This window comes from Oncorhynchus gorbuscha, linkage group LG11 (genome assembly GCF_021184085.1).
Source record: "Oncorhynchus gorbuscha isolate QuinsamMale2020 ecotype Even-year linkage group LG11, OgorEven_v1.0, whole genome shotgun sequence".
NCBI lineage: Eukaryota > Metazoa > Chordata > Actinopteri > Salmoniformes > Salmonidae > Oncorhynchus > Oncorhynchus gorbuscha.
Window position 1 is genome coordinate 56,359,887 of NC_060183.1, and position 7,821 is coordinate 56,367,707.

Genomic DNA, 7,821 nt, shown 5'->3' on the forward strand with positions numbered 1-7,821 from the left:
AAAAATAATAGCGATTCCGTGTCACATTGGGTGAGGCAGGTTTCCGGAAGGTATAAACAAATTAAAAATCAAAAAGAGATAGAGAGTAAATATGGGTCTAGTGAGTGTTTGGGACGCGGCGATTCAGACGGTTAGCAGGCCTGTGCTAACAAGCTAACAGTTCGTAGGCCCGGGCTAGACAAGGTAGCAGTTAGCGGACCGGAGCTAGACAAGCAAGCAGTTAGCAGGCCGAATTAGCAAGCAGGGAGATAGCGAGGGCTAGAGAGTTAGCCTTTGGGGGACGTCGCGATGGGGTGAGTCTGTTTATTCCTCTTCATGCGGTGACATCGATAGACCGGTCGTGGGCCCGGGTATTGTAGCCCAGGAGTATGCTACAGGTGCTCTGGCCGGTCTAGCTTCAAGCTGAGTGGGTGGAAACGCTAGCTAGCTAGTTGTGAAGATCCAGCTGAAAAAATGTTCCGTTTGCGGTGGGAATCCGGGGATGAATCCGGGGATGAAAAATAAATAGGTCCGTGGTTAGAGTCGCGTTGTTCGAACTGGCGAGAGCTTTCCGGGCTGAAGGTTAGCTGATGACCGGTTAGCTGAAGACCGCTAGCATAGCTGGTGGTTAGCTGGCTAGCTTCAGTTGAGGGGTTCCGGTTCCAAAGTAAATATAAATACTTTAGGAAAAATAGCTACATTGGGTGAGGCGGGTTGCAGGAGAGTATTTGGAAGCTTAGGTTTAGCTAAATGTTTTTAAAGAGATATGCGAAGAAAAATAAAAAAAATGAAAAAAGAAACGATATAACGATATATACAAGGGACATGACACGATAGGACGACTTACTGCTACGCCATCTTGGAACATATCCAATGTTGATATAGGACTTGTTTTACTCTGGATATAGATTATTTTGTACCTGTTTCCTGTAGCATCTTCACAAGGTCCTTTGCTGTTGTTCTGGGATTTATTTGCACTATTCACACCAAAGCACGTTCCATTCTAGGAGACAGAACACACCTCCTTCCTGAGAGGTATGACAACTGTGTGGTCCCATGGTCTTTATACTTGCGTTCTATTGTTTGTACAGAAGAACATGGTACCTTCAGGTGTTTGGGAATTGCTCCCAAGGATTAACCAGGTCAACAATTTTCTTCTGAGGTATTTGGCTGATTTCTTTTTATTTTCCCATGATGTCAAGGAAAGAGTTTGAAGGTAGGCCTTAAAATACATCCACAGGTACACCTCCAATTGACTCAAATGGTCACATCTGCTCCCACTACGCCCTCTGCTATCCATCTGGTGTCGTCTTAACCTACAGTTCTCCCCCTGTGAACACACTTTCTCTCTCTCTTTCTCTGCCCGGAACAGGGCTCCGGGCAGCCGAGCGGAAATGGAGGAAAACTCGCCTCCCTGCGGACCTGGCATCCTTTCACTCCCTCCTCTCTACATTTTCCTCCTCTGTCTCTGCTGCTAAAGCCATTTTCTACCACTCTAAATTCCAATCATCTGCCTCTAACCCTAGGAAGCTCTTTGCCACCTTCTCCTCCCTCCTGAATCCTCCTCCCCCTCCCCCTCTTCCTCCCTCTCTGCAGATGACTTCGTCAACCATTTTGAAAAGAAGGTCGACGACATCCGATCCTCGTTTGCTAAGTCAAACGGCACCGCTGGTTCTGCTCACACTGCCCTACCCTGTGCTCTGACCTCTTTCTCCCCTCTCTCTCCAGATGAAATCTCGCGTCTTGTGACGGCCGGCCGCCCAACAACCTGCCCGCTTGACCCTATCCCCTCCTCTCTTCTCCAGACCATTTCCGGAGACCTTCTCCCTTACCTCACCTCGCTCATCAACTCATGCCTGACCGCTGGCTACGTCCCTTCCGTCTTCAAGAGAGCGAGAGTTGCACCCCTTCTGAAAAAACCTACACTCGATCCCTCCGATGTCAACAACTACAGACCAGTATCCCTTCTTTCTTTTCTCTCCAAAACTCTTGAACGTGCCGTCCTTGGCCAGCTCTCCCGCTATCTCTCTCTGAATGACCTTCTTGATCCAAATCAGTCAGGTTTCAAGACTAGTCATTCAACTGAGACTGCTCTTCTCTGTATCACGGAGTCGCTCCGCACTGCTAAAGCTAACTCTCTCTCCTCTGCTCTCATCCTTCTAGACCTATCGGCTGCCTTCGATACTGTGAACCATCAGATCCTCCTCTCCACCCTCTCCGAGTTGGGCATCTCCGGCGCGGCCCACGCTTGGATTGCGTCCTACCTGACAGGTCGCTCCTACCAGGTGGCGTGGCGAGAATCTGTCTCCTCACCACGCGCTCTCACCACTGGTGTCCCCCAGGGCTCTGTTCTAGGCCCTCTCCTATTTTCGCTATACACCAAGTCACTTGGCTCTGTCATAACCTCACATGGTCTCTCCTATCATTGCTATGCAGACGACACACAATTAATCTTCTCCTTTCCCCCTTCTGATGACCAGGTGGCGAATCGCATCTCTGCATGTCTGGCAGACATATCAGTGTGGATGACGGATCACCACCTCAAGCTGAACCTCGGCAAGACGGACCTGCTCTTCCTCCCGGGGAAGGACTGCCCGTTTCATGATCTCGCCATCACGGTTGACAACTCCATTGTGTCCTCCTCCCAGAGCGCTAAGAACCTTGGCGTGATCCTGGACAACACCCTGTCGTTCTCAACTAACATCAAGGCGGTGGCCCGTTCCTGTAGGTTCATGCTCTACAACATCCGCAGAGTACGACCCTGCCTCACACAGGAAGCGGCGCAGGTCCTAATCCAGGCACTTGTCATCTCCCGTCTGGATTACTGCAACTCGCTGTTGGCTGGGCTCCCTGCCTGTGCCATTAAACCCCTACAACTCATCCAGAACGCCGCAGCCCGTCTGGTGTTCAACCTTCCCAAGTTCTCTCACGTCACCCCGCTCCTCCGCTCTCTCCACTGGCTTCCAGTTGAAGCTCGCATCCGCTACAAGACCATGGTGGTTGCCTACGGAGCTGTGAGGGGAACGGCACCTCAGTACCTCCAGGCTCTGATCAGGCCCTACACCCAAACAAGGGCCCTGCGTTCATCCACCTCTGGCCTGCTCGCCTCCCTACCACTGAGGAAGTACAGTTCCCGCTCAGCCCAGTCAAAACTGTTCGCTGCTCTGGCCCCCCAATGGTGGAACAAACTCCCTCACGACGCCAGGACAGCGGAGTCAATCACCACCTTCCGGAGACACCTGAAACCCTACCTCTTTAAGGAATACCTAGGATAGGATAAGTAATCCTTCTCACCCCCCTTTAAGATTTAGATGCACTATTGTAAAGTGACTGTTCTACTGGATGTCATAAGGTGAATGCATCAATTTGTAAGTCGCTCTGGATAAGAGCGTCTGCTAAATGACTTAAATGTAATGTAAATGTAAATTGTGTGGTTGGAGACAGGTGTGCTGGATTCAGAGCAGATCCCTACCAGCTGCAAATCGTCCCATAAATCAAGACCTCTACATATACTCATTACTGCCACCTCCATTCTGCCAGATCGTAATATATGCTCAGTCAGTTGTTATCCTAGCCTTTTGTCAGTTCTCAAGATCCTGTTGCCCTGCTGTTCTTGTTTCCCTGCCTTACACTGTTTGTCCTCTCGTTGCAGTACCTCTCTGTCTCTGGCTCCTGTCTCCTGTACCACGTCTCACCACCAACCACCTTGCTCTGGACTTCACTCACCACCACCTTGGATTCCTCTCAGGACCTGTTTACCCTGTTCAACTCAGTCAACTACAACCACACTCTACACTTCGGGTTTTTCTGCAACTCATCTGAGCTACCCCGGTTCTGCACTCCATATCTCTCTGTGTACAATAAACATTTTGGTTCATTCATCTCTGCTTCTGCATCTGAGTCCGCTATTGGGTTCCCCTGTGTTCGCTCTGCTTAACAGTACGATTTGGCCATAAGATGAACCCAGCCATCTCTCCAACTCCTCACCAAATTCTTGTTGGTGAAGGTAGCCTTCTGGACCAACATGACCAAGCCTTGAAAACCCTGTTGAGAACATCAAGGAGTTTTCACGGAGCCTGTCTGGCCTACAGGTCCGAACCACCGTCCAGAATTCACAACCTGTCTCCAGTTCGTCTTCTCCACTCTGGGAGCATTTTGTTCCGACTCTTGAGCACTATGGCAATTTTGGGCTTTGCAGAGCCTTTTTCGTACAATGTTCACTAGTGTTTGAGCAACAGCCCTACTCTTATGCTAGTGAACGCGCCAAAATGTATTTTTTGATTGGCTGCCTTTGGGGAGCAGCGCTCTCCTGGGCCATTGCAGTTTGGGAGAGACAGTCATCTATCTGATTCTCTTACAGTGGATTCACAGATGAGATGAGTAAGGTCTTCGACCACCCGGTCTGTGGAAAGGATGCTGCTAAACGATTTCTGTCCCTTCGTCAAGGTTCTCAGAGTGTGGCTGAGATGGCATGTGAGTTCCGCACCCTCGCCGCAGAGAGGGGCTAGAATGATGAGGCCCTTCAGGGAGCATTGTGGAACGCACTCACTGAGACCCTCAAGGACGAGTTGGTATCCAGAGAGGAGCCTGAGGGACTTGATAAACTAATTTCTCTCACTATCCGCATTGACAACCGTCTCCGTGAGCGTCAGAGGGAGAGGGGAGGTATGGTTGCATTTCCCATAATGTCTGCTTCTGTGCCTTGCTCAATTTCTTCGACTGCATCACATCACCAGGCAGGTTCCAATCCTGAACCCATGCAGCTCGGCCGGACTCATCTATCTCCAGAGTAGAGGCAGCGGCGTATCAGTACTAGGAGCTGTCTGTATTGTGGCCAGCTTGGTCACCTGGTTTCCACTTGTACCTTGTGTCCAGCAAAAGAGAGGGCTCAGCAGTAGTGGGGGATATACAGTTGAGCCAAATCACCTGCCCATCATCTCCCAGACCCCTGCTTGAGGCCAACCTTGTGTGGCAGAGCCAGGCTTTTCCTCTGCCTGCTCTCAACGATTCAGGCGCCGACGAGAGTTTTCCCGGACCAAGGGGTTGTTAAAACTTCTAATGGCTGGGGGGCAGCATTGAGTGGCTTGGATGAATAAGTTGCCCAAAGTAAATGGCCTGCTCCTCAGTCTCAGTTGCTAATATATGCATATTATTAGTAGTATTGGACAGAAAACACTCAAGTTTCTAAATCTGTTTGAATGATGTCTGTGCGTTTAACATAACTCATATGGCAGGCAAAATCCTGAGGAGAAATCAAAATAGGAAGTGATAAATCTGAGCTTCGTATGTATTCACCACAGTTCTCAATGAAATCCCCATGAGATATTAATGATGTTGCACGTCCTAGGGGTTCCACTAGATGTCAAACATCTATAGAAATTTGAATGAGATTTCTACTGCATTGGGGGACTGAATGAGAGCAGAATCTATCAGGTGACTGGCAGTCAGCCATTTTCTGATCATGCTCATTCCTCACGGTATCAAGTTGCGTTCCATTGCTCATCAAGACACAAAGGAATACTCCGGTTGGAACTTTATTCATGTTAAAAACATCCTAATGATTGATTCTGTACTTAGTTTGAAATGTTTCTTTGACCTGTAATAAAACTTTTTGAAGTTTTTGTCCGACGTAACGCTGACCATAATGAGCGTTTGGATATGTATACCAAATGCGCTAACAAACGGAGGCATTTGGACATAAATAATGGACATTATCGAACAAAACAAACATTTATTGTGGACCTGGGATTCCTGGAATGCTTTCTGATGAAGACCATCAAAGGTAAGGGAATATTTATCATGTAACTTGTTGTTTATGTTGACGCCAACACGGAGGCTATTGTGACTGTTTCTTCTGAGTGCCGTCTCAGATTATTGCATGGTTTGCTTATTCCGTAAAGTTTTTTTGAAATCAGACACAGCGGTTGCATTAAGGAGAGGTATTTCTGTAATTCCATGTGTATAACTTGTATTATCATCTACATTTATGATGAGTATTTCTGTTGACTGATGTGGCTGTGCAAAATCACTGGATGTTTTTGGAACTAGTGAATGTAACCCGCCAATGTAAACTCATATTTTGATAAATATGAACTTTATCAAACAAAGCATACATGTATTGTGTAACATAAAGTCCTATGAGTGTCATCTGATAAAGATCATCAAAGGTTAGTGATTAATTTGATATCTATTAACAACAAGACCACATTTAAAACGGTGTAAAATACTGTAACGGCGTTCTTCGTTTGTCGAAAGAGAGTCGGACCGAAATGCAGCGTGTGGTTACTCATGTCTTTATTGAAAGAATAGCGATACATGAAAATAACTGAAAGATACAAAAACAACAAACGGAACAAGAAAACCTATTACAGCCTATCTGGTGAACACTACACAGAGACAGGAACAATCACCCACGAAATACACAGTGAAACCCCGGCTACCTAAATACGGTTCCCCATCAGAGACAACAAGAATCACCTGACTCTGCGAACCGCCTCAGGCAGCCAAGCCTATACTAGACACACCCCTAAATCAACCACAATCCCAATGCCTACAAAAACCCCAATACGACAATACAATAAACCCATGTCACACCCTGGCCTGACCAAATAATTAAAGAAAACACAAAATACTAAGACCAAGGCGTGACAAATACATGTATGTTTGAGGACTTTTAATTATGAGAATTTTGATGTTTTGAATTTGGCGCCCTGCACTTTCACTGGCTGTTGTCATATCATCCCGTTAATGGGATTGCAGCCATAAGAAGTTTTAAGCAGTTGGGCCTGGACACTGATTTGCTTGATTCACCTCTGGAAGCCAACGCTCTCAATGGAAAGCTACTCTTCCGTGTTTTGGAGAGAACTGTTCCTGTTATCCTGCGTCTCTCTGGAAAAGATCAGTTTCCATATCATCGACTGATCTCACTCACCTCTGGTTCTGGGCCATCCATGGTTAATGCTACACAACCCACAGATTGACTGGTCTACCGGAAGGGTTACTACATTTTACAATTCTAATTGTCTACATTCTGCCCTTCCTCCTGCCTTGTCTTCACCCCAGTCCATCCCAGACCTGTCTTCTGTTCCTCCAGAATATCACGGTCTAGCTCCTGTATTCAGCAAGCACCACACCCCATCTCTGCCGCCTCATCGGCCTTACAACTGTGCTATCGAGCTTCAGCCTGTAGCTCCTCTCCCTAGTAGCAGGTTGTATAAACTCTCTCACCCCGAGCAAAAGGCCATCGAGGAATACATCCAGGACTCACTGGCTGTCAGACATGTCAGGCCTTCTTCCTCTCCGATGGGAGCTGGATTTTTCTTTGTCAAGAAGAATGGGTCACTGAGGCCATGCATAGACTTCCGTGGGTTGAATAGTATCACCGTCAGGAATAAGTATCCCTTGCCACTTATCAGTTCTGCTTTTGCCCCCTTCCATGGTGCCACAGTATTTACTAAACTGGACCTTCGGAATGCCTACCACCTTGTCCGCATCAGAGAGGGAGATGGGTGTGAAAATGGCGTTCAACACACCACTTGGACATTTTGAGTATCTCGTTATGCCTTTTGGCCTCAATATTGCCCCGGCTGATTTTCAGGGCCTGTTGAATGATTTCCTGAGGGATGTCATTGGGCGTTTTTGTCTATGTGGATTACATTCTTATTTTTTTCGAAGGACATTGACGCTCACAAGCAACACGTCCACCAAGTTCTCCAAAGGCTATTGGAGAATAAGCTATTTGTCAAGGCTGAGAAATGTGAGTTTCATGTTTCCTCTGTGTCATTCATGGGTTACATTTTTTGCTGAAGGTTAGCTACGAATAGACCCTGCCAAGGTTAGGGC